At 44.8% G+C, this 27148-nt stretch overlaps 1 long non-coding RNA gene and 1 pseudogene across 1 annotated transcript; both read right to left on the bottom strand.

Moving 5' to 3' along the window:
* Positions 1 to 27148, bottom strand: part of LOC104674728 — a 116613-nt pseudogene that overhangs the window by 56202 nt on the left and 33263 nt on the right.
* LOC115892765 lies at positions 11178 to 19412 on the bottom strand. The gene is made up of 3 exons (XR_004052665.1): positions 19370 to 19412; positions 12710 to 12777; positions 11178 to 11637 (listed from the first exon to the last, which is right to left on the bottom strand). It is a non-coding gene; the product is annotated as an uncharacterized LOC115892765 (long non-coding RNA).

The raw sequence follows: 27148 nt of genomic DNA, 5'->3' as shown, positions 1-27148 counted from the left end.
CTGTTTCCGTTCTGAGGAGCCCTCTTGTTCTGAATCCCTGCACAGGTTCTGTGGCCCTGGCCCTCTCCCCTCTCCAGCACCACACCACCAGATTGCTCTTGTAGGGCACCACGTGGTCTCCATGTGGCTGAGCCCAACTGCCGGTCCTCAGGCTTCATCTTTGGCCATGAGCATTTCCCCAGTGGAGCCTCACCACCTCCTCCTCCCTGAAACACTTCCAGGAAACAAGGCCACTTCTCTGCCATTTTAGTTGTTCAGTAACATGCTATTGTGCTCTTTTAGAAACTGATACACACTGTGGTGTGTTTAAGTCTTTAAGGAAGTGGGAGGATACTGGGGGCTGCTGTGTGAGCACCTCTATGCTATACCAAGTCAGATCAGTGAGGGAAACTGGACCGCTAAGCTGCAGGGCTACCTTCCCCTCCAGGATGCTTTTCACATCTTCCACGATCCCCTCACTGGAGACCTTCCATGGCCCAGACTCATCTTAGGCCTCCCTGTTCTCTCCATGTGCTAGTGAGGTACCTGCCGATCAGATAATGAGCGGTGCTGTCACTGAACTGAATGCCCGCGGGGACTCGTGGTCTTTGGTGCATTCCTGGCTCCACCACAGACTCTGCGTCCACAGACAACTGTGGTCCTGGCTGCTCTCTGCCATCAGGTTTCCCTTCCATTTTTACTTATTGCCTAAAGAACTTCATACAAAATTCTATTTAAAAGCAGGTTATTCCACAGTCCCACATAGAACACATCAACTATTTTTTCTTCTTTTCTATCACTGTCTAAAAGCACATTTTTTTTACACAGGAAGACCCAGTTTGGCTGACTGTATCTAATTTTTAACTATTTGATGGGCATTTTTTTTTTTTTTTTGAGATGGACTCTTGCTCTGGGTGATTCTCTTTGATTCTCTCTGTTCTCATTCCTTGAGAACAACCACATGCTCTATGGAAGCATAATGCTTCAGTTGCTCTCATACAACCTGTCAGTAACTTTTCACTCCCTGAGCCAAGAGCTTCTCCATCCGAGTTTCAGCAAGACCAATTTCTGAGCCATGGAGCAATGGGTAACACCATCCTCGCTAAGCTCACATGCCTGCTGTGGAAGCACATTTCATTTTATGGTAGGTTTACTTTGCCACTACAGGCGGTGTAGCATGTTAGTTTCTAGATTAGCCTTTGGTGTTAAATAGATCCAGCTCTTGGTGTGTCTCCTGAGTAATTTACTTAACTGAGACTCACATTCCTCATCTGTATAATGACTATAACAAAACTAATTCTGTCTCAACGTGATTGTGACACTTCAAGGAGGCAACATAGAGAAGTGTCCATAGAGTATCTGATACTCAATTTATATGTTATTATGTTCATTCTTATAACTTAAGCACCTGCTTATTAACTACAGTCATATGTGGCAGAATGACATTTTGCTCAATGACAGACCACATGTATGACAGTGGTCCCATAAGATTATAACAAAGCTGAAAATTTCCCTTTGCCTAGTAAAGTCATAGCTGTTGGAATGTCGGTGCAGTGCGTTACTTCCGTGTCTGTGGTGAAGCGGGTGTAAACAAACCTACTGCGCTGCATCATTAGAGTAAAATAACATTTCTTTTTGGTAAAGATTTTAAGTAATATGTTACACAAATGAAAGACTAACCACAGTGACGGAATTTTTAGAAAGAGATACAACTAAGAGTCCACGGGGATTTGGAGAAATGGCTACTCATATATACTGTTAGAGGAGCATGAATTGGTGTTATCATTTTGGAAAAAATTTGGCATTACTTATGACAATGAAAGATATGCTTCCTTCTAACAGTCTACTCCACAGAAGTGAGTGCTGGTGTTATTCCAAAACCATTGACAAAAATACTCAAAGAACCATTATTTGAGATAGACACAATTATATTAAAAATAACTCTGGCCAGGCACAGTGGCTCATGCCTATAATCTGAGCACTTTGGGAGGCTGAGGCGGGCAGATTGCCTGAGGTCAGGAGTTCGTGACCAGGCTGGCCAGCATGGTGAAACTCTTTCTCTACCAAAAATACAAAAAATTAACGAAGCATGGTGGTGGGTGCCTGTAGTCCCAGCTACTCGGGAGGCTAAGGAAGGAGAGTGGCGTGAACCTGGGAGGCAGAGCTTGCAGTAAGCAAGCCACTGTACTCCAGCCTGGGGGACAGAGTGAGACTCTGGCCCAAAAAAAGAAAAGAAAAAGAAGAAAGAAAAGAAAGAAAAGAAAGAAAAGAAAGAAAAGAAAGAAAGAAAGAAAAGAAAGAAAGAAAGAAAAAGAAAGAAAGAAAGAAAGAAAGAAAGAAAGAAAGAAAGAAAGAAAAGAAAAAAAAAAGAAAAGAAAAGAAAAGAAAAGAAAAGAAAGAAAAGAGAAAGAAGAAGAAAGAAAGAAAGAAGGAAGGAAGGAAGAGGGAGGAAGAAAGAAAGAAGAAGAAGAGAGAAAGAAAGAAAGAAAGAAAGAAAGAAAGAAAGAAAGAAAGAAAGAAAGAAAGAAAGAAAGAAAGAAAGAAAGAAAAAGTCTAGAACTTAAGTGATGAATATCAAGTCAGAGAACAAAACCAAAGCCAAATCTTTGAAAACAGGAAATAATGTGATACTATCTTTTGTGGGAAGGAACTCTTGGCTTACCCAAAAATTAGAGAACTGGGGAGAAAGAAGCCTTATCTCAGAATCTGTGACTGGATTGGGAAGTGGAGGTTGGAAATGTGCTCAAGGTCAAACTTTTCTCCATTCAAAGGAGACTGGAGTTTTACCAGTGAGCCCAGAGTGAATATTCACTCTGCCATCCACCCCGGGAGATCCCTTCAAACCAGGAGCGCACAGCGAGGACAGAAACAGAATGTGCACTAACAAGTCCTGAAAATTCAGAGAGTGATTCTCTATTTCCCCTTGGCACACAGCAGAAGAACTGCTTCTCTAGGTTCCAGGAAATGCCTGCGAGAGAGCTGTGTCCCCCAGATTGCCTTCATCACAGATGACACCCAGTGCTTAAGCCTACACCCCTTGTGCACAATCCCTAGGAGTGCTGACTAATCCAAACCAAAGGCTCTGATGTTCCAGACAGAAAAGAGCAGGTGGACTGCAAAGAGAATCTCTCATGAATGCAGCAGCCCCATAGCCCATAGAGATAGTTCTTACCATGATGCCAAGAAACTCTGAAAACAAGCCAGACCTCACACATATGTCCATTTTCTTTCTGATTTCATACCCCCTCCTTCAGCCCCTCCTCCCAAGCAGCAGGGATAACCTGGAGGCTCCTGGGAACCTTTTCCCATTGGGTTTTTCCTGGCACGTAGTTCCCTACCTGGATGAGTCTCCTCATCACTTATGCTCTCCAGCATCAAGTCTTTAGAAAGAAAAACACCAGGATAAGTCATTAGAGAGAGTGACTCACCCACTCCTCCTATTTTAGCTGAAGCTGATTGATAGGCTATTCTCCCACCCCATACTGCTTCATACATGATCCCCTAATCTTTCTTCTGGGTTGACAAAGCTTCCTATAGCTTCTCGAGCCAGAGTTCTATACTGGCAAAATCACTTTAACGAGAACCCCAAGCCTCTTTCCTAGCAGGAACCCAGGATCAGGTTTCTATACACTGAAGCTAGCAAGTTTTCCCCTCTGTAAGTGAGTTATTTCATGGTACATACCATTTTCTTTCCAAGCTGTTATCTGCAATTATATAAAAGAAAACATGAGAATCAGATTCTGCTGTGCGCTTCACACAGATCTGTTATTCTTTGGACAACGATAAAAAACCACAAGGCAGTACAGTGATTGAGCCATAGGTCAAAATCCCCAAAGACTAGCACAGAGGATAGCTATTAGAAAACAAGACCTCTATTTACAGAATTTACCTTTAAATTTAATTTTATGTGCAAATGTACAATGCTTAATCCAAGCAGGAAAACTGGTATTGTGGAAAATGCCTCAGTGTTCCAGTTGATACTGGATGCTGTCATTTAGAAGCAGCATAGTGGACCACGTATCAGTTGGGAAGACACTCCTACTGAATTCCAGCCCCACAAAGACAATAGTGTACAGTGTACATAATGTGCATTGCCAGGTTTTCAAATCAAAATGAATTGAGAAGTAAAGAATCAGGAAAGCAACATTGCTGTAGAAGACAAAAAAGGGGGATCTTACCTGGACATCACCATCATCATCATCTTCATCTTTATGTTGTGGTGAGCATCTTAAAAACAAGTCATCCTCAGGACGAGCTGGAAGGACACAGAGGAAAGATCAGTGCACCGGTGGTTAGTGACTGAGTCACTCAGGAGGCTTTGCCAGAATTGTTATATAGAGGTGGTTGATTAATAAGCATGGACTGAGTTGATGTTGGGCTATTCCCCTGAGTGGAAGAGGGATGGCAGAGAAGGGGAGCTGGAAAGAAATGAGACATGGAGGCCTTGGCCTTCTACTGGAGGTATCAGGCAGCAACACAAAACAGTCAACCCAAAATGGAACTAAAATGCACACTGAGGGTCAGTGAAAGAGTGCCTTCCTCCTTCTCAAATGTTTTGAAACTCCACGAAACAAACAGCATTTTCTTAACGTATTCAAGACCATGTCAGTACACTAGGATCTAATTATGCTGATACCACATTTAGCATCTGTTTTAAATGATTCATTACTTGATTAAAAGCCTATTTTATTAGTGAAATGGACTGAATTTTACCCAAATTACTCTATTCTATTAATCACACATTCTTCTTCATAGAGATCATTTAAAAATTCAAATTAAAATGTTACAATAAAAATTGTCATGATTTCCTCTTTGTAAGCCTTCTTCCGGAATGACTTCTAAACACCCTTTTGGGGCCCTGTGATCAGGGGCTTCAGCAGCTCCTGTGTGACTCTCCCTGGGGAGATTCCCTAAAAATCAAGCTTCATTCAAACAGGCCAAGTTCACACGGCCTGCTCTACCTACACCAGTGAAGCTGAGAGACATGACTCTGAACACTTTAAGCCATAAAGATAAGTTTAAAGGTTCATGAGGAAATGTATACCAATAGAAATGAACAAATTCATGAAAAAACGTTCATGAGTATGGGGGTGATTTTTGGTTAACTAGCTTACATAAAAATTATTTTTTTGGCTGAGTGCTCTGGCTCACACCTGTAATCCCAGTACTTTGGGAGGCTGAGGTGGGTGGATGAGGTCAGGAGATCACGACCAGCCTGGCCAACATGGTGAAAACCTGTCTCTAGTAAAAATACAAAAAATTAGCCAGGCATGGTGGTGAGCACCTGTAATCCCAGCTACTCAGGAGTCTCAGGCAGGAGAATCACTTGAACCTCTGAGGCAGAGGTTACAGCAAGCTGAGATCATGCCATTGCACTCCAGCCTGGGCAAGAAGAGTGAACTTCCATCTCTCTCTCTCTCTCTCTCTCATCAAATATATATATATTTGATGCCTGTTCATTCAGACATATAAAACATTGGTATAAGAAATCAAAAATTTCTACCAGTCATGTTAAATCAAACTTATCAGCTGTCAACATGAAGATCCTAGGAAGTAAAGAAGGTACACATAAGTGGAAAGGCATCCTGTATTCATGGATAGGAAGACCAAACCTGACTAACACACAATACTACACACATGATCTACAGACTCACAACAATTACTATCCAACTGGTAACAGCCATCTGTGCAGAAATGGAAAAGATAATCCTACAATTTTAATGAATTTTATGTGCCTCAAGTAACCATGATGACATTAAAAAAATAAAAAACATTCATGAGATTGAAATCCACACACACACGCACACAAAATACAGAAATACAGACACCATGGTTCTAGCATAAGGGCACTCATAAGTTTCACAGATATAGAGAGCCCAGAATTGAATGAACACACATACAGTAAACTGATCTTCAACAAAGGTGTCAAAAATACACAATGGGGGGAAAGGAAAGCTTCTTCAACAAATGATGGTAAAACTGCATATTCTCATTCAAATGAAGAAATAGAATGCTGACAGCGTGCTCAAGGTTGTGCTTTTCCCTCCATTTCCAAGACACTGGAGCTTTTGCAGTGAGCCCAGAGTGAATTTGCATTCTGTCCTCCACACCCAGGAGAGCTCTTGATACCAGAGGGAAGCAGTAAAAACGGACAAATGAGTATGCTGCCAGGAAACTTTATAGTTCATAAGATATGGATTGATTTCTCATATGCATCTGGGCACATCACATAAGAATTTTGCCTCCAGGATAAAGTAACCGCTTGTTATAGAACTCTGTCCTAAACAAAAGGCTTTGAGATTTTGCAGTGTCAGAGACAGAAAAGAGCAGGTGTTTTAGAAAGATCATCTTTAAATAATAAAGTAAGAAGAGGTGATTGAAAACACAGGATACTCAAAAGACCATAAACATAGTACTTCTCACCATGATGACAATTAAACTCTAAAAAGAACAAACTTGACTTATATTTACCTTTTCTTTTTCTCTTTCTACACCCTCCCTCAGCCTCCCAAGCAGCAGGTATAACATGAAGGCTCCTGGAAATGCTGTATTATTAGACCACACTTGAAATCTTCTTACCTACCTGGAAAGGCATCCTCTTCCCTTCTGAGATCCTCCAGAATCCACTCTTTAGAACCACCAACATCAGGATAAGTCAGTGAGAGGTGCACTCACTTCTCCTACTCCAGGTGAAGACACACTGGCTCACACAAAATCTCCTGGTTGGTCCTCTGGGTTCACACACATTTCTACAGTCCCTCTGCTCATAGTTACACATTTGTAAAATCATTTGCTCTCACCAGACTCCCAACATTTTTTAACAGGAACCCAGATTAAGGTTTCTATATATTAAAGCCAGCAAGTTTGTTTCTCAGAAAGTGAGTTAGTTCAAGGTACGTACCCTGGTCAGGCAATGGTAAAATTTGAAATGAGACAAAAGAAGATATCATGAAAATTAGATCAATTCTGCTGCACCCCTTACACAGATCTGTTAGTCTCCTGATGACTTCACAAAACTACTTGTGAAACAGTGGTGAGTCAAGGTCAAAGGCCAAACGTTCTAGCATAGAGGACACGTGTGGAAAAGACAAGAGCTTTCCCACAGAATTTCTTTGAAGTTGATTTAGATTGGTAAATGCACAATGCCTCATCCAAGGAGAAAAACTGGTGTGGAGGAAAATGCCTCTGCATTACAGCTGATGATGGATGCTGTCCTTCAAAACCATCCTAGTGTGTCATGTATTAGATGAAAAGAAACTCAGACTGAACTCCACCCTCACAAAGAGAATTGTGTATGTTGTACATAATATGCCTCATCATATCCTTATGTCAAAATTAATTGAGAAGGAGAGAAATCAGGTGAAGGAAACAATGTATACAGTTGTCCATTTTTAACACAAAAGTGCCTTGAACCAGTTTAGGTCAACAAAGGACAAAAGAAATAGGATACACTAGGCTCCTGCTTAGGTGGGCAATGCCTGCTTGTTGGACCCCCCTCCTCCCCATTTAGTTGTCCTCACTTCAACCAAAGAAGATTAGACTAAGATGAAAGTTTACTGGCCTGGAAAATAGCTCATTTTGTCTGTTCTTATCAGCCTGCCCAGCTACTTGAAGAGCCCCTGAGCTGACTAGGATGGCAATGCATTGTGGGCTGCAACAAAATGCAGTAAGACAACCCTAGAAAAATACCTAAAACCCCCTCCCCAAAAATCAGTAGGCAACACACCTGGGAAGACTGTGACTCCATAGTACTCAGCCTATGAGGAACCAGGGGAGGGACCTGCACACTAGGGGATAAATTGCTTGTGGAAACTATGCTGGGTGTGTCTGACCATCAGACACCGGATCTTGCAACACTATCAATAAAAGTCTCACTTTTGGCCAGGCGGGGTGGCTCACGCCTGTAATCCCAGCACTTTGAGAGGCAAAGGTGGGAGGATTACCTGAGGTCAGGAGTTCGAGACCAGCCTGGCCAACATGCTGAAACACCATCTCTACTAAGAATACAAAAATTAGCTGGGCATGGAGACACATGCCTATAATCCCAGCTACTCAGGAGGCTGAGGCAGGAGAAATCATTGATCCCAGGAGACAGAGTCGAGACTGTACCACTGCACTCCAGCCTGGCCAATTGAGCGAGACTCTGTCTAAAAAAAAAAAAAAAAAGGAAAGAAAATCTCACTTCTTCTATTTTTCAGCTCCCTGAGTCCATTCTTTGGGTTTCTCACATCAGAAAACCAACATTTCCTTAGAAGACAAAGAAAGGTGGTCTTACCTGGGCATCATCATCATCATCCAAATCATCATCTTCACTTCGTGGTAGGCTTACTAAACCCAGGTTGTCCTCAGAAGAATCTGGAAGGACACAGAGGAAAGATCAGTGCCCTGGGTGTTGGTGACTGTGAGTCACTCTGGGAGCTGTGCTGGATGTGGTGTACGGAGGTGGTTGATTAACCAGCATGGACTGCATTGATGCTGGGCTATTCCCCTGAGTGGAAGAGGGATGGCAGATGAGGGGATCAGGAAAGACATGAGACATGGAGGACTTGGCCTTGTACTAGAGGCATCATGCAGCAACACAAAAGAGTCAATCCAAAATGGAACTAAAGCACACACTAAGGGTCAATGGAAGAGTGCCTTCTTCCCTCTCAAATGTTTTGAAACTCTACAAAATAAACAGCATTTTCTTAATGTATTCAAGACCGTGTAGGTACACTAGTACCCAATTATGCTGTGGTACACATCTAGCATCTGTTTTTTTTGTTTTTTTTTTTTGTTTGTTTTTTTTTGAGATGGAGACCTGCTCTATCACCCAGGCTGGAGTCCAGTGACTGGATCTTAGCTCACTGCAAGCTCCGCCCTCCAGGTTTACGCTGCCTCAGCCCCCCGAGTAGCTGGGACTACAGGTGCCTGTCTAGTTTTTTGTATTTTTTTTTTTTTTTTTTAGTAGAGACAGGGTTTCACCGTGTTAGTCAGGATGGTCTCGATCTCCTGACCTCGTGATCCGCCCGTCTCAGCCTCCCAAATTGCTGGGATTACAGGCTTTAGCCACCGTGCCTGGCCTAGCATCTGTTTTAAAGGATTACTTAATTTATTGGTGAAATGGATTCAATTTTACCCAAATTACTCTATTCTATTGATCACATTTTTTTTTTTTTTTTCCTGAGATGGAGTGGCACTCTGTACCCCAGGCTAGAGTGCAGTGGTGTGATCTTGGCTCACTGTAAGATCTGACTCCCAGGTTTATGCCATTCTCCTACCTAGCCTCCTGAGTAGCTGGGACTACAGGCATCCACCACCACACCCAGCTAGTTTTTTTGTATCTTTAGTAGAGACAGGGTTTCACTGTGTTGGCCAGGATGGTCTCCATCTCCTGACCTCGTGATCCACCCACCTCGGCCTCCCAAAGTGCTGGGATTACAGGCATGAGCCACTGCACCAGACTGATCACAATTTCTTCTTCATAGAGGTCACTTAAAAAATTAAGTATTAAAATGCTAAAATTAAAAACAGTCATGATTTTTTCCTTATAAGTCTTCTTCTGGAACTATGGTGTGTGCACACAACCTTTTGGGTCCCTGTGATCAGGGTCTTCAGCAGCTCTGTGTCACTCTCCCTCAGGAGATTCCCCAAAGATCAGGCTTCATTCTAACAGGCCAAGCTCACACAGCCTGCGCAACCTACACCAGTGAAGCTGAGAGATGTGGCTCTGAAAACTTTCTGCCATGAGGATAACTTTTCAGGTTCAAATATACATGATCTACTGAAACGAGGAAATGTATACCAATAGAAATGAACAAATTCATGAAAAATTGTCCTTGAGTATGGGGGTGATTTTTGGTTAACTAGCTTATATAATATTTTTTATTTGATGCCTAATCATTCAGACATACAAAATATTGGTAAAAGATATCACCAATTTGGCCAGGTGCGGTGGCTCATGCCTGTAATCCCAGGCTTTGGGAGGCCTAAGTGGGTGGATCATGAGGTCAAGAGATCGAGACCATCCCGACCAACATAGTAAAATCATGTCTCTAATAAAAATACAAAAATTAACTGGATGTGGCAGCACACACCTGTGGTCTCAGCTACTTGGGAGGATAAGGCAGGAGAATCACTTGAACATGGGAGGTGGAGGTGGCAGTGAGTGGAGATCACATCATTGCACCCCAATATGGTGAAAGAGTGAGACACTGTCTCAAAAAAAAAAAAAAAAAGAAAGAAATCACAAATTTATATCAGTCATGTTAGATCTAATTAATCAGCTGTCAATATAAAGATTCTAGAAAGTTAAGAATGTACAAATAAGTTGAAAGGCTTCCCATGTTCATGGATAGGAAGACTAAACCTGATTAACACACTATACACACATGATCTACAGACTCACAACAACTGCTATCAAACTGGCAGCAGCCATCTGTGCAGAAATGGAAAAGGTAATCCTAAGACGTTAATGAATTTTTATATGCCTCAAATAACCATGGTAACATTGAAAAAGAATAGCGTTGGAAGATGCACATTCATGAGGTTGAAATCTACAAAAAACAGAGAAATTCAGACAGCATGCTTCTAGCGTGGGGGCACCCATAAGTATCACAGATATAGAATCGAAAGCCCAGAATTAAATGCACACATACAGAGTCAGCTGATCTTCAACAGAGGTGCCAAGAATACACAATGGAGAAAGGAAAGCCTCTTCCACAAATGATGGTAAAACTGCATATTCTCATTCACATCAAGAAATGGAATGCTGACAGTGTACTCAAGGTTGTGCTTCTCCCTCCATTTCCAAGACACCAGCTTTTGCAGTGAGCCCAGAGTGAGTTTTCATTCTGTCCTCCATGCCCAGGGAGATGCCCTGACACCAGAGGTAAACAGCAAGGACAGACAAATGAATGTGCTGCCATGAAACCCAACAGTTCATAAGGTGAGGATCCATTTCTCCTATGCATCTGGTCACACCGAAGAAGAATTCTGTCTCCAGGATTAAGTAACTGCCTGTGACAGAACTGCATTCCAAACCAAAGGCTCTGACATTTTGCAGTGGCACAGGCAGAAAAGAGCAGGTGTTCTCAGAAAAATCATCTTTAAATAATAAAACAAGAAGAGGTTATCAAAAACACAAGATACTCAAAAGCCCATAAACATAGTACTCCTCACCATGATGACATTAAACTCTGAAAATAACAAATGCGGCTTATATTTACTTTTTCTTTTTCTCTTTCTACACCCTCCCTCAGCCTCCCAAGCAGCAGGTATAACATGAAGGTTCCTGGAAATGCTGTTTTATTAGATCCCATCTGATGTCTTGTTGCCTACCTGGAAAGGTATCCTCTTCCCTGCTGAGATTCTCCAGAATCTACTCTTTAGAACCACCAACATCAGGATAAGTCAGTGAGAGGTGCACTCACTTCTCCTACTCCCGGTGAAGACACACTGGCTCACACAAAAGCTCCTGGCTGGTCCTCTGGGTTCACACACATTTCTACAGCCCCTCTGCTCATAGCTATACACTTGCAAAATCATTTGCTCTCACCAGACCCCCAATATTTTTAACAGAAACCCAGATTAAGGTACCTATATATTAAAGACAGCAAGTAGGTTTCTCAAAAAGTGAGTTAGTTCAAGGTACGTACCCTGCACAGGTGATGGTAAAATCTGCAACGAGACAACAGAAGATGTTATGAGGATCAGATCAATTCTGCTGCACCCCTTCCACAGATCTGTTAGTCTCCTGATGACTTCAGAAAACTACTTTTGAAACAGTGGCTGAGTCCATATCAAAGACAAAACACTCCTAGCATAGGGAAAAGACAAGAGCTTTTCCCACAGAATTTCTCTGAAGTTGATTTAGATTGGTAAACTCACAATGCCTAATTCAAAACCGGTGCAGGAGGAAAATGCCTCTGCATTACAGTTGATGATGGACGCTGTCCTTTGAAAACATCCTAGCATGTCATGTATTAGATGGGAAGACGTTCCCACTGAACTCCACTCCAAGAAGGGCTATTGTATATGTTGTACATAATATGCCTCATCATATCCTTATGTCAAAATTAATTGAGAAGGAAAGAAATCAGGTGAAGGAAATAATATATACAGTGGTCCATTTTTTTAAAACAAAGTGTCTTGAACCTGTTTAGGTCAGCAAAGGACAGAAGAAACACTAGGCTCCTGGTTGGATAGGCAATGCCTGTTTGTTGGGTACCCCTTCCACCCTGCTTAGTTGTCCTCACTTTAACAAAGAAGTTTAGTCTAAGTTGAAAGTTTACTAGCCTGCAAAATAGCTCACTTTGTCTGTTCTTATCAGCCTGCTGAGCTACTTAGGTCAGAAGTCAAATACTTGAAGAGCTCCTGAGCTGACTAGGATGGCAATGCATTGTGGGCTTCAACAAAATGCGGTAAGACAACCATTAAAAAAAAACAAAACAAAAACCTAAAGCCCTTACCAAAAAATCAATATGTGATACCCAGGAAGATTGTGACCCCATAGTACTCAGCCTATGAGGAACTAGGGGAAGGACCTGCATACTAGGGGATAAACTGCTTGCTGAAACTGTGCTGGGTGTGTCTGCCCATCAGACACCCAATCTTGCAAGACCATCATTAAAATTCTCACTTTCTTTGTTCTGCAGGCCTCTGAGTCCATTCTTTGGGTTTCAATGGGTGAGTTTGTTTCTCACATCAGGAAAGTTGCATTTCCTTAGAATGCAAAGAAAGGGGGTCTTACGTGGGCATCATCATTGTCTTCCTCACTTGGTGGTAGAGATTTTAAACTCAGGCTGTCCTCCAGGGGACCTGAAAGGACACAGAGTTAATGTCAGTGCCCTGGTGGTTGGAGACTGTGAGTCCCTCAGGGAGGTTTGCTGGATGCGGCATATGGAGCATGGGACTGAAGATTCTGAGACCATCTCAGAGAAACAACTACGTTCAAGTAGTGAACATGAGGGAGTCTCATCAGATACCTTGCATCTTAGTGCCTGGACCTAATAAGACTCTTGAATTCCCAAGTCAAAGACCAAGGCTTTGATGTTTGCTGTGACATAGACAGGAAAAGCTGGTCTTCTGGAAAGATAACCATTAAACACCAGAGCAAGAAAAAAAAATGGTTACAAACACAGCACACAAAGCCCATGGACACAAATGGCCTCATCTCTATCTTATTAAAATACAAAAGGAACAAGTCAGACTTCTACACATATTTCCCTTGGTTCTGACTTCATTGCCCTTTTCTTAGGTTCCAAAGCAACAGGTGTCACCCAACTGCTCCCAGAGATCCTCCTAGAGTATCATTCTCCACCTGCAGGTCTGTCTCATTGCAGCTGCCCTCATGGACGGTGTCCATTGGTCAATGTTTAGAGACAAAAACTCCACAAGAAGTTATTCCAGAGAGCAACTCGCCCACCCTCCTACTCCAGGTGAGGCCACACTGGGTTACATGAGATCACTTTGCCCTCCCCTCAGTGTTGTCAGACTCTCCCTAGGCTCTGTGGCATCAGAGATCTCTAGAAAGGCATTACTCACACTTGCCAGCCTTCAAGTGAGAAACAGGAACTGAAGGAATCACGTTTCAACTTTTTCCTTCTACTGGCCCATTATAGGTCTCACCTCCAATCTCACAGCCCTGAGATTCCCATTTTGATGTGCACACTTTGAGTTAGAGGAGTTCAAAAATCGTTCCCTCAGCCAGGCTCACAGCAGATGTGAAAGAACATTCTGTTGGGATGGAAATCTCTTCACTGCCATGAACAGAAAGCTGCTGGGCCATTGCACAGTGGCAGTTTTGATGAGGTTCTGAATTTTTTTTTTTTTTTTTTTTTCTGGATGGAGTTTCACTCTTGCTGCCCAGGCTGGAGTACAATGGCATGATCTCAGCTCACTGCAACCTCCGCCTCCCAGGTTTAGGCGACTCTTCTGCCTCAGTCTCCCGGGCAGCTGGGATTACAGGCATGCACCACCACACATGGCTAATTTTTGCATTTTTAGTAGAGATGGGGTTTCACCATGTTGGCCAGACTGGTCTCGAACTCCTGACCTCAGCTGATCCACCCACCCCAGCCTCCCAAAGTGCTAGAATTACAGGTGTGAGATACCACGCCAGGCCCTGAACTTTTAATTGTAAATATTTAAATGTATTTATGAGGAAGCACATACATGACTGAGAACTGCACTAGACAGCACAGGACATCCAAACATGATGAAGACATGACCCCTCTCCCCTGGGGTTTTCTAGCAAAATGGTTTGCAGCTCTGCTTCTACCATACATTTATGGTTACTTCCTGGGCATCTACACTAGGCCCAGTCACTGTGTGGGGCTGGGGATATGACAACAATGAGGACAACATCCAGGTCCAGAGGGATTACAGCAGAGGGCACACGTGCACATGGGAGGATCGTGGCCCTGCACACCCTGTCTAGACCGGATCAGAACAGCAGAAGCCGATGGGCCGGGGCACCTCACTGTCCTCAGGAGCTCAACCTCATCTCCAGGGATCCTGACTAAGAAGCTGGGGCAGGCTCCAGGATTGGAGGGCTCAACAGGCTGGACAGGCTGAGAAGGGAACATTTCCACACCTGCGCTAGATCCCAGCCCAGGGCTGACCTAGAACTCATCCCAGGGATGTGTTCACTACAATGCCCATGGGGCCTAACATGTTCTCCCCAGGACTGACCTCTGGGATAAGGACTAATGAGGAAGACACAGTCACTGCCCTGGCAGGAAACATCCATAGCCAGGGTTCCTCTATCCACACTGTGGGAAAATATAACACAGATAGAGCTTGACACTGAAGATTCCAAACCTTCTATAAAATAAGTGGAAACTGATGTGCTCTGGATTCCACAGAAGAGTTGCATGGATGAGCTGGACTCTAAAATCAGTCCCCATCCCTTTGCTGAGCTCCTGGTGCACTGGAACTCCTGTCCCTCCCCACCTCCCCTGCTACTTGGGAGTGCTGCAACTACAGGCCCAGTGCTAGGGGGTCTGTCCAGTTGAAACACATTTCAGTCAGGCACGATGGCTCATGCCTGTGAGCTTTGGGAGGCCAAGGCGAGCAGATCACCTGATGTCAGAAGTTCGAGACCAGCCTGGCCAACATGCAGAAACCTCATTTCTGCTACCAACACAAAAATTAGCTTGGCATGGTGGCACATGTCTGTAATTCCAGCTACTCAGCAGGCTGAGACAGGAGAATCATTTGAACTTGGGAGGTGGATGTTGCAGTGAGCTGAGATCGCACCACTGCACTCCATCTTGGGCAACAGAGACTCCATCTCAAAAAAAAAAAAAAAGAAAAAAAACCACAGACATGCACACATACATTTCTGGGCCAGACAACCCTTGGTCAACAGTGTCTCCTCAAGGACCATTCCTCAAGTGACTCCCAGAAGAGGTGAAAAAGAAAAACTCATCTGTCCCAGCCCCAGGAAGATCAGGCCTGGGACCTGTCTGTGTCTGTCATGACCCTGAAGTCCATCCCTGATGACTTGTGTCCTGTGTCAGAGAAGTGGGGACCTGATTCCTATTCTGGCTCCTCACCAACTTCTGCTGGTGTCACTGCCATCATCGCACAAAGAGATGGAGAAGACAAGAGAAAGCGATGAAACTCCATTCTTGAGGCATTCAGGATGATGTCCACACCATGCTCTCCGCAGACAGGAAGGCCAGATCCTGCTCACTCCTACTCAGAAGGGGTCTCAGAGATATGAGTACTAACCTTGTGATTTTTCTCCTCTTCTCTTCCTTTTTCTTTTTTTTTTTTTTTTTGAGGCAGAGTCTCACTCAGTCATTCAGGCTGGAGTGCAATGGCTCAATCTCGGCTCACTGCAGACTCTGTCTCCTGGATTCAAGTGATTCTCCTGCCTCAGCCTCCTGAGTCACTGGGATTACAGGCACCCATCACTACACCCAGCTAATTTTTGTATTTTCAGTAGAGACAGGGTTTCACCAGGTTGGCCAGGCTGGTCTCGAACTCCTAACCTCAGGCAATCCACCCACCTTGGCCTCCCAAAGTGCTGGGATTACAGGCATGAGCTACCGCGCCCAGCCCGTGTCTTCCATTTCTTTACACTGTGTGTGCGTCCACTGAGTCAGTGGCTGCTGATGCTCACCCCAGCCCCCGACAGTGAGACAGTTCACCATGGGGATCAGTACCTGGTGAGTGCTGAGCCTCACTCACCTAGCTGTGCAGGAGGTCTCCAGTGAGGGTGATGGGCACCAGGCTAATAATAATGTTGTCCTGAGTTCAGATGTGGCACTGGCCCTTGTCTGTCTGCTATGGATTGGAGCATCTCTTTTTATTTATTTCTTTGTTTTTCAGACACAGAGTCTCACTCTGTCAGCCAGGCTGGAGTGTGCAGTGGCTCGATCTGGGCTCACTGCAACCTCCACCTCCCAGGTTCAAGTGATTCTCCAGCCTCAGTCTCCCAAGTAGCTGGGATTACAGGTATGGGACACCATGCCTGGCTAATCTTTGTATTTTTAGTAGAGACAGGCTTTCACCATGTTGGCCAGACTGTTCTCAAACTCCTGACCTCAGGTGATCCACTGCCTCAGCCTCCCAAAGTGCTGGGATTGCAGGCATGAGCCACCATGCCCAGCCATGGACTGGAGCATTTCTAACGCCTGAGGTAATCCTGTTATTAAATACAATGCAATATCTTCCTGATCTTCCCTGCTTTGACCAAGTGCTGTGGAATGACCCCAGCACTGACAGATGTTGACCTGCATGGTTCTATGTGAACCCTTACACTTCTCAAAATCTGTGAGCTGAACAGAAGCCTGTGGGCTTTCTATGTGTATTTCACAGTAATGTCCATGCAAACGTCTGTTGTTCCATGTACCTTTTAGATAGAAACCTCTGTTAGATAGAAACCTCTGTAGATAGAAACCTCTGTAGATAGAAACCTCTGTAGATAGAAACCTCTGTAGATAGAAACCTCTGTAGGCTAAGTCCATTCTGTGACACCACAACTCATGTTTTAAAAAATACACACACAAAGGCAAACCATTATGGAAATTTCCTAAAATTTACATACTAAAATATGACAACTTTTTAATTACTTTCTTAGAGCAACTTTGAATTTATGATCGTAACAAATGAGGTGTCATGTAAAATAAAGTTATATAAAAATGACATTTAAATTTTATTGTCATCAGAGCATATGAAAAACTACTGAAGCCATGGGTATGGCAGGGATTGCTTTAAAAAGCTGTGTCTAATAAGGGGAGTTGGAAAGAAGGGAGACTTGGGGGCCAGGTGCAGTGGCTCACACTTGTAATCCCAACACTTTGGGAGGCCTACTCAGGCGGATCACCTGAGGTCAGGAGGAGTTCGAGACCAGCCTGGTCAATCTGGTGAAACCCTGTCTGTACTAAAAATACAAAAATTTGCTGGGCGTGGTGGTGGACACCTGTAATCCCAGTTATTCGGGAGGCCAAGGCAGGAGAATTGCTCGAACCCAGGAGATGGACATTGCAGTGAGCCGTGATGGTGCCACTGCACACCAGCCTGGGTGAAAGAGCAAAACTCTGTCTATAAAACAAAATAGAAAAAAAAAGAAGACTTGCGGATTAGGGAGGTTTAAGTGGCATTAAGTAAAGTCTGCCAATGTGAGCAGTGAGAGTCAGGGTACCTGAGTGTTCATCAGAAACGGCTGATCGGGTGAGTCTCATCACAAAGGAGCTGATGTCTGCTTCTCATTTCTCTAATGGCCGTACCTAGCACAGTAGCTGGTCAACAGGGACTCAATACCTAATACCTCAATGAACACAGTAAAATTCTGCCAGTTCAAAATATGTCCATACCCACCAACTTCCCTCATGGAGTTTTACTTCTTTCACTTACTGTAATGTTTTGAAGTCCTTGCCTCCTGTGGCCTGTATGCATAGTTTCTTTTCTTTGTATAACTGAGCAGCTCTCCACTGTATGCACAGACCACATGGGTCTATCCATTCTCTAGCTTACAGACCCTTGGGATGTTTCCAGTTGTTGCCTGTAGTGAATGAGGCTGCTGAGAACATTTATGTATATGTCTTTTTGAACACATGCTTTCATTTCTTCTAGATAAATTCCTAGGGCTGCAATTGCTAGGTCAAATGGCTAGTTTATGCTTAACTTCTTTTTTTGCCTTTCTTATTCGTAGAAAATATTACACTGATACATAATATTGAACATTTTTATGAGGCACATGTGCTGTTTGGTTCTGTGCATCCAACATGTCATCAAGTCAGTGTATCTGGAGTATGGCCTTGAGTATTTATCATTTCTATGTGCTGAATATATTTGAAGTTCTCTGTTGTAGCTATTTTAAAATATACAATGCGTTATTGCTAACTATAGCCGCTCTCCTCTGCTATCCAACATTAGAACACACTCCTTGCATCTAACTGTAAGTGTGTATTCAATGACCAATCTCTCTGTATTCCCTTTTCATACCTGTAGGAGAGGGGAAGGAGGGAAAGGAGCTATGGGGTGGTGGAATTCGGGCCCAGGGATGGCTGTGTCCCAGTCCCGGGACCTGTCCATGTGCTGTGTTGTGTGGACACAGGGACTTTACAGATGTGAGGATGTGAAGGAACCTAAGGTGGAAGATGATCCTGGGTTATCTGGGTGGGTCCAAGGTGGGGTCTTTATAAGGGAAAGAAGGAGGCAGGAGGGAGGGAGGGAGAGAGAGAGAGAGAGAGAAGTGGGAGAGAGATTTGAAGGTGCTGAGCTCTGGCTTTGAAGTTGGAGGAAGGGGCCAGGAGCCCAGAGCATCCTCTAGAAGCAGGATAAATCCTGGAAATGGATTCTCCCCAGGGCCCTCAGAAGGAGCCTGGCCTGGCTGGCACACTGATTTTGGCACTCTAGGATTCATTTGGGACATCTGGCTACAGACCAGGGAATCAACACCCTGCTCAGCAGGAACCATACAGGAGGGGCTGGGTGTGGCTGGGCCATATTCTCTCCCCCTACACCTTCTTCTCAGAAAGCAGCTGGAGCCCCAGACCCAGGGAGCCTCCCAGAGAAATTCCCAACACAGGACCTGGTTTTCCACCTGAGGCTCAGGATCCAATGGAGAAGTGTTTCCAAAAAATAATGCTTCCTCCAAAGATGGTCAGTAACTTTTTGTGCCAAGCATCTGAGAAAATCTCCATGTCCTAGGGCAGCCAGGCAGTCACCTGTGCACATGTCAGAACCCAAATCCCATCAATAGTGTGGCCGTGGGTAAAACACATCCCCACTTTAAATTATGATGAGATGCCTGGCCTCAGCATCGAAAACACCAATTTCCCTCGAGCAGACTTGTTTAATCTCTTAGAAATGATGGCACACACCAGCCTGAACAACATGGTGAAACCCTGTCTCTAATAAAACTACAAAATTAGCTGGGTGTTGTAGCATGTACCTGTAATCCCAGCTACTCAGGAGGCTGAGGCAGGAGAATTGGTTGAACCTGGGAGGCAGAGGTTACGGTGAGCTAAGATTGTGCCATTGCACTCCAGCCTGGGCGACAGAATGAGACTCCATCTAAAAAAACAAAAAAGAGAAAGAAATGATGGAGCAACTACTAACCTTCTTGCACTGGTTCCTGGGGAGCTCAGAGCCTATCTTTTGCAAGTGCCCTGAGCCTCTTCAGGCTTTTCATGTGTGTTTCCTTCCTGCCTTCCTCCTATTTTTCTTACACCTCGAACCTGCTGTCAGGTGAAAAATCAAGGTGGGCCCAAAATTTAAGAGCTCATGAATTTGATGGTGTGGGAGTGTCCTAGACAGTTCAGCCCTTGGGGGTGGGGAGTTGGGCAGAGAGGAAGAAAGCATTCCAGGGGCCAGAGCCAGAAGCAGAGGGACTCCAGGCCCAGAGTAGGATTTCCAGGCTGAGGAAAGAGAGGCCATGGGTGGGGAGAAGGTCCAGATCAGGACAGGGACAGAGGGTGTATCTGGAGGCTCAGCCAGAAATAGCTCCCTCCAAAACACAGGCATCGAGTTGGAGAGTGAGCTGCAAGGAGGAAGGTGAGGTGGGAGAGAATGGAGGGACCAGTGTTCAGTGAGCTGACTCCTCCTATCCTGGCCTAGTTCCCCAGGGGACACACCAGGGAGCCTGTGATCCTCTCTTCTGGGCTGCTTTCCCACTGGTGCCAGGATTCCCCCAACACCACACTGAGAACCCAGGAGAAGCACCAAATTATATGAGAGATAAGAAATGAAGAGAGGGAGCAGGATTTCTGGTTGACAAAGGATGTTTATTGAGGGTTTTCTGGGTACAGGGAGAAGGGCTGGATGGCTTGGGATGGAGAGACCCCTCCTCTGGGATCCTGCAGCTCCAGGCCCCTGTGGGTGGGGTGAGGGCTGGGAACCTATGAACATTCTGCAGGGGCCACTGTCTTCTCCACGGTGCTGTCCATCCATCTATCTATGCATCTGTCCATTTACTCATCTCTCTCTGCATCCATTTACCTATCCACCCATCCATAAATCCATTCTGTCTACTAGGAACTGTTTTGTGTGCTGGGGACATGGTGTAGTCCCCCATGCTCTCACCCCCATCTCTCCCAGGTCATGGCCAACAAGGCACTCCTCATGGTCATGTACAAAGTCCTTCTGCTGGTGTCTCTGCTGGATATGACATGGGGCTGGCCCCTCTTTCCAGTGACTCTTTTCACCTTGGGGTCTGACTCCCCTTTCCTCTTCCCCTGGCATCTGTTTCTCCATGGCCTATGCCCGGCTGCTGACTCCCCCAGACCCCCACCCAGTTCTCTTTCTTTGCCATCTTCACACTCTGTGACCCCCACTATTGCCTACATGGTGAGGTTGGTGTCTATCCCAGCTCCAAACCCTCTCAGCTCCACAATTGCCTGCTGACCATGCCCAGTGAGCTACCCAACAGGACTCTCAAACTAATCACATCCAGAGAAGATGACCACCTTCCCCCAGCCCAGCTCATTTTCCACCTTCAACTCATCACAATGACCAGGGGTGGTCTCAGCTCCTCAGCCAGAAACCTGGAGTCCCTGGACTCAGTCACCTTGCCTCCCACACTGAAATGGCTTCTGCGTGCTTAGCTATTGCATCTAGACATTCCTTTTTTCTTTTTTTTCTTTTTGCTTTGAGACAGAATCTCACTCTGTTGCCCAGGCTGGTGTGATCTTGGCTCACTACAACTCTGTCTTCCAGGTTCTAGGCAATTCTGTCTCAGCCTCCAGAGTAGCTGGGATTAATGGCATGTGCCACCACAGCTGGCTAATTTTATATTTTCAGTAGAGATGGGGTTTCACCATGTTGGCCAGGCTGGTCTCGAACTCCTGACTTCTGCTGATCTGCCCGCCAAGGCCTCCCAAAGTGCTGGGACTACAAGCATAAGCCACCATACCCAGTGACATTCCCTTTAAAGCTAAAAGAAGGCTCATTATAATTAAGAAACAATAAAACCACCTTCTGAGACTCCAAAACCACAAGAAGAGTGAACTTTATTTATCTGGATTTTAATCTCAATCTCTCTTTGGTACAAGGATGCGGTGTTGAGCTGGGGCTTACTGGGTGCAAGCTCCCTGCCAGGGGTTCAGACCGGAGTGTTTCTACCTTAGAAGCTGGTCTAGTAATTGGTGACTGGTTTTGTGATGTGAACATAAGATCTTTCTTTGCTTATTTGCTTATTTATTTGTTGAGACAGGGTCTCACTCGGATACCCAAACTGCAGTGAAGTGGTGCTATCACAGCTCACTGAAGCCTTGATCTTCTGCGTTCAAGCGATCCTCACACCTCAGCCTCCCAAGTCGCTGGGACCACAGGCATGTGCTGCCATGCCCAGCTATTTTTCTTTTAACTTTTTTTTGTAGAAATGGGGTCTCATCATGTTGCCCAGGCTGGTCTTGAGCTCCTGGGCCTCCCCAAGTGTTAGGATTATAGGCATGAGCCACCAGGCCCAGCGAGATTTTTTCTTTTCTTTTTTTTTTTTGAGATGGAGTCTTGCTCTGTCACCACATTGGAGAGCAGTGATGCAACCTCAGCTGCCTGCAACCTCTGCCTCCCAGGTTCAACTGACAGTCCTGCCTCAGCGTCCAACTAGCTGAGACTACAGGTGCACACCACCACATCCAGCTAATTTTTGTATTTTTAGTAGAGACAGGGTTTCACCATGTTGACCATTATGGTTTCAAACTCCTGACCTCGTGATCCACCCACCTCCGCCTCCCAAAGTGCTGGGATTTCAGGCCTAAGCCACTGTGCCTGGCCTTTATTTTTTATTTTCAAGAAAAACTTTGTTTTCTGAGATGGAGTCTCGCTCAGTCACCCAGGCTGGAGTGCAGTGGTAGTATCTTAGCTCACTGCAACCTCTGCCTCCCAGGTTCAAGTGATTATCCTGCTTCAGCCTCCAAGTTGCTGGGACTACAGGCACGTGCCACCACGCCTGGCTAATTTTCCTTTTTGTTTTTTTGAGCCTCCCGAGTAGCTGGGATTACAGGTATGCACCACCACGCCCGGCTAATTTTTTGTATTTTTAGTAGACATGGGGTTTCTCCATGTTGGCCAGGCTGGTTTTGAATTTCCAACCTCAGGTGATCCACCCTCCTCAGCCTCCCAAAGTGATGGGGTTACAGGTGTGAGACACCACACCTGGCTTCATTTTTATAATTGTGGTCAAACATACATAGCATCAATATTTCCACTTTACCTATTTTTAAACATACAGTTCATGGCACTAAGTACATTCACACTGTTGGGCGACCTCCACCACCATCCATCTCCAGAACTCTTTCATCTTCCCAAACAGAAACTCTAAACCCATTAACTACAGTCCCCCATTCTTCCTTCCCACACGCCCTGATAACCTCAAATCTACCTTTTGTCTATGTGAATATGCAAGTTCTAGGTATCCCATAAAAGTGGATTCAAATGACATTTGTCTATTTGTGTCTGGCCTATTTCACTAAGTGTAATGTCTTCAAGTTTCATCCATGTTGTAGAAGATTTTTGAAATCAATTTAAAAATAATTAACAATTAAAATCTATTAAGACCTATTCAAAGTAGTCCAGCCAGGTGCAGAGGCTCATGCCTGTAATCCCAGCACTGTGGGAGGCCAAGACGGGGGATCACCAGGCCAGGAGATCGAGCCTATCCTGGCTAACACAGTGAAACCCCACTTCTACTAAAAATACAAAAAAATAGCTGAGCGTGTTGGCATGCACCTGTAGTCCCAGCTACTTGGGAGGCTGAAGCAGGAGAATCACTTGAACCCAGGAGGTGGAGGTTTCAGTGAGCCAAGATTGTGCCACTGCAGTCTAGCCTGGGTGACAGAGCAGGATTCCATCTTAAAAAAAACTTAAAAAAAAAGGTTCAAATGTGGCCTTTGAAAAGCGTGTTGTCTGCCAGTATACAGTATATAAAATGTATGAAAGGTAGCCTGTTCCAGAGTTAAGTTTGTAAAGCTGAGGACCATCTGCAAATACATGGCACGCCCTTTCCCTACACCACAGTATCTTCAAAAACTCTTCCCCACAATCTTCCTTTTTTTTTTTTTTTTTTTTTTTTGAGACAGGGTCTCACTCTGTCACCCAGGCTGGAGTGCAGTGGCATGATCACACCTCACTGCAGCCTCTCCTAAAGCGATCCTCCCATCTCAGCCTCCTGAGTAGCTGGGATTATAGGCATGAGCCACTACACCCAGTTAATTTTTCTTATTTTTATTTTTAGAGATGCGTTCCCACAATGTTGCTCAGCTCATCTAGAACTCCTGGGTACAAGCAATCCACCCACCTTGGCCTCCCAAAATGCTCAGATTACAGGCGTGAACCACCACACCTGGCCTCCAATCTCTTCAAATTTCAGAACCTTACCTTTCTATCAATATAACACTACTTCCCTCACAGGATGCATGGTTATCATCAAGAAAGGCAGGAAGGGTGAAGATTTCTAGCATTTCTCTCTCAGTCCCATTTGGTGCTTACATCTTATTTTGGGTTGCACTTGACGTCTTGACATATGGAATACTTGTCAATTAGGCTTACAACAGCCTTAGAGTGATCATGTGGGTAATCTTGATGAGAAATATGATCATTAAATTCTAACCAAAATGTAGCATCCAAACATAAGACAAATACTTACATGTGATAATTCCTGCATGAAAGAGAGGATAACGGTGCCCACCTCTGATCATCTGTCCCAAACCAAGGCAGTGAAATTCCTGCAAAAAATAAAAAAAAACTAAAGCATGTCGGCCAGTTGCTGGTCTGTGATACAGAAGGCTCTTTCTAGGGGAACCAGAGGGAATGGAGTGTAATTCAAATTGGAAGACTTTTAAAGCCAGAGCTAGCTCACTTATTGAGGCTATACCTTTTAACTCCACTCAACTGCAGAAGTCAGGACTCTTGTTACAAGTGACAGAAACCCAACTCAAACTAGCTTAAGCCTAAAGACAGATTTATGGACTGTCTCATGGAATTCATAAACAAGATAGTTCTGACTATCTCTCAGACCTCATTGGCCTTAAGAACTATATGGAGTCAGAGACTCAAACACCACTCTCTTCTATTGTCATGTCTCTGTTTCTTTGAGATTTGTCCTTTTTTCTCAGCAATTCCCCCAATCCTCTAGTTCACATAAGATGGAGTGGAGTCGGCCGGGCGCGGTGGCTCAAGCCTGTAATCCCAGCACTTTGGGAGGCTGAGATGGGCGGATCACGAGGTCAGGAGATCGAGACCATCCTGGCTAACACGGTGAAACCCCGTCTCTACTAAAAAATACAAAAAACTTGCCGGGCGAGGTGGCGGGCGCCTGTAGTCCCAGCTACTCAGGAGGCTGAGGCAGGAGAATGGTGTAAACCCGGGAGGCGGAGCTTGCAGTGAGCTGAGATCCGGCCACTGCACTCCAGCCTGGGTGACAGAGCGAGACTCTGTCTCAAAAAAAAAAAAAAAAAAAAAAGATGGAGTGGAGTCTCCCTCTGTCACCCAGGCAGGAGGGCAGTGGCACAGTCTCGGCTCACAGCAACCTCTGTCTCCTGGGTTCAAGTGATTCTCGTGCCTCAGTTTCTGAGTGGCTGGGATGACAGGCATCTGCCACCATGCCCAGCTAATTTTTGTATTTTTAGTAGAGACAGGTTTCCACCATGTTGGCCAGGCTGCTTTCGAACTCCTGACAGGTGATCCACCCACCTCGGGCTTGCAAAGTGCTGGGATTACATACGTGAGCCACTGCGCCCGGCTACTGATGCAATAATAATATTCTTAACTCTGGTTCAAAGACTTTTTGAAGAAGCAGATAGTGAGCATGACAGAATTGAAACTGATTTGGGGAACTGAGTAAAATCTCTATCTAGGTCGGGCGCAATGGCTCACACCTATAATCTCAACCCTTTGGGAGGCCAAGACAGGCAGATAACTTGTGGTCAGGAGTTTGAGACCAGCCCAGCAAACATGCTGAAACCCCATCTCTACTAAAAATACAAAAATTTGCTTGGTGTTTTGGTGTGCACCTGTAATCCCAGCTACTCAGGAAGCTCAGCCATGAGGATCACTTGAACCCAGGAGGTGGAGGATGCAGTGAGCCACGATCACACCACTGCATTCCAGCCTGGGCAACAGAGTGAGACCCTGTCTCAAAAAAGAAAAAAAAAATTCCCATTCATACATAATGAAACCGAAAGATCAAAAGAAAGCAGAATGATTTTTTTGGAGCAAAACACACTGCTTGCTGTCGATAAAAACATTACAGTCCTAACCTTTCCCCCAAGAATTCTGTCAGATAACCTCAAAGTTATCAAAATGAATTGGGATTACCTAAAGATGAAGGACTTAAAGAAAAATATTTGGCCAGGCACGGTGACTAATGCTTGTAATCCCAGCACTTTGGAAGGCCGAGGCTGGTGGATCACCTGAGGTCAGGAGTTCAAGACCAGCCTGGCCAACATCATGAAACCCCGTCTACACTAAACATATGAAAATTAGCCGGGCATGGTGGCTGGTGCCTCTAATCCTAGCTACTCGGGAGGCGGAGGCAAGAGAATCGCTTGAACCCAGAAGGCAGAGGGTGTGCACCTGTAATCCCAGTTACTGTGGAGGCTGAGGCATGAGAATTGCTTGAGTTCAGGAGATGGAGGTTGCAGTGAACTGAGATCTTACCACTGCACTCCAGCCTGGGTAACAGAATGAGACTGCCTCAAAAAAAAAAAACAAAAAAAAAGGTGCTATTTTAAGTGTTTTATGATTAAACTTCTATAATTGTCTATTGCACTAAGTTCATTATTTTTATTGTATTAAACTTTAGATTCATGGAGCACATGTGCAGGTGTGTTCCATGAGTACACTGCAAAATGCTAAGGCTTCGGCTTCTATTGAACCTATCACCCAAACACTGACCATAGTACCCCATAAGTAGTTTTTCAACCCTTTCCCCTCTTTCCCTCCCCACCTGTGGAGTTCCCAATGTCTGTTATTTCCATCTTTATGTCCACTTGAACAAATTGTTTAGCTATTTATTTACTTATAAGACAGAGTCTCGCTCCTTCACCCTGGCTGAAGTGCAGTGGCACCATCTCAGCTCACTGCAATGTTCGCCTCCCGGGTTCAAGTGATTCTCATGCCTCATCCTTCTGAGTAGCTGGGATTACAGGCAGGTGCCACCACATGGGGAAAACTTTTGCAATTTTAGTAGAAATGGGGTTCCACCATGTTGGCCAGGCTGATATCAAACTACTGACCTCAAGTGATCCACCTGCTTTGCCCTCCCAGAGTGCTGGGATTATAGGCATGAGCCACTGCACCTTGCCTATTTTTCAATAATACTTAATTTTCTTTCATTTTGCTAATAATTTAGAGTACAATTGTATAATGATGTTAACGTTTTTTGGGGGGTGGGACAGGGTCTGACTCTGTCACCCAGGATGGAGTGCAATGGCTCAGCCATGCTTCCCTGCAGCATCAAATTCCTGGGCTCAAGTGATCCTCCCACCTCAGCCTCCTAAACAGCTGGGACCACAGGCATGCACCACGATGCCCAGCTAATTTTTTTATTTTTGTGGAGACAGGGTCTTGCTATGTTGTCCGGGGGATGTCAAATTCCTGAGATCAAGCAATCTGCCCACCTTGGCTTCCCCAAGTGCTGGGATTAGAGGCCTAAACCACCATCCCTGGCCTAATAATGTAGAGTCTTACTTAATGCTTCATAGTATGATTTTTAAAGTTTGTATTTCAAGTG

The sequence above is a fragment of the Rhinopithecus roxellana genome, chromosome 13, assembly GCF_007565055.1.
Source record: "Rhinopithecus roxellana isolate Shanxi Qingling chromosome 13, ASM756505v1, whole genome shotgun sequence".
Classification (NCBI taxonomy): Eukaryota; Metazoa; Chordata; class Mammalia; order Primates; family Cercopithecidae; genus Rhinopithecus; species Rhinopithecus roxellana.
This window is presented reverse-complemented; position numbering and strand designations above follow the sequence as displayed.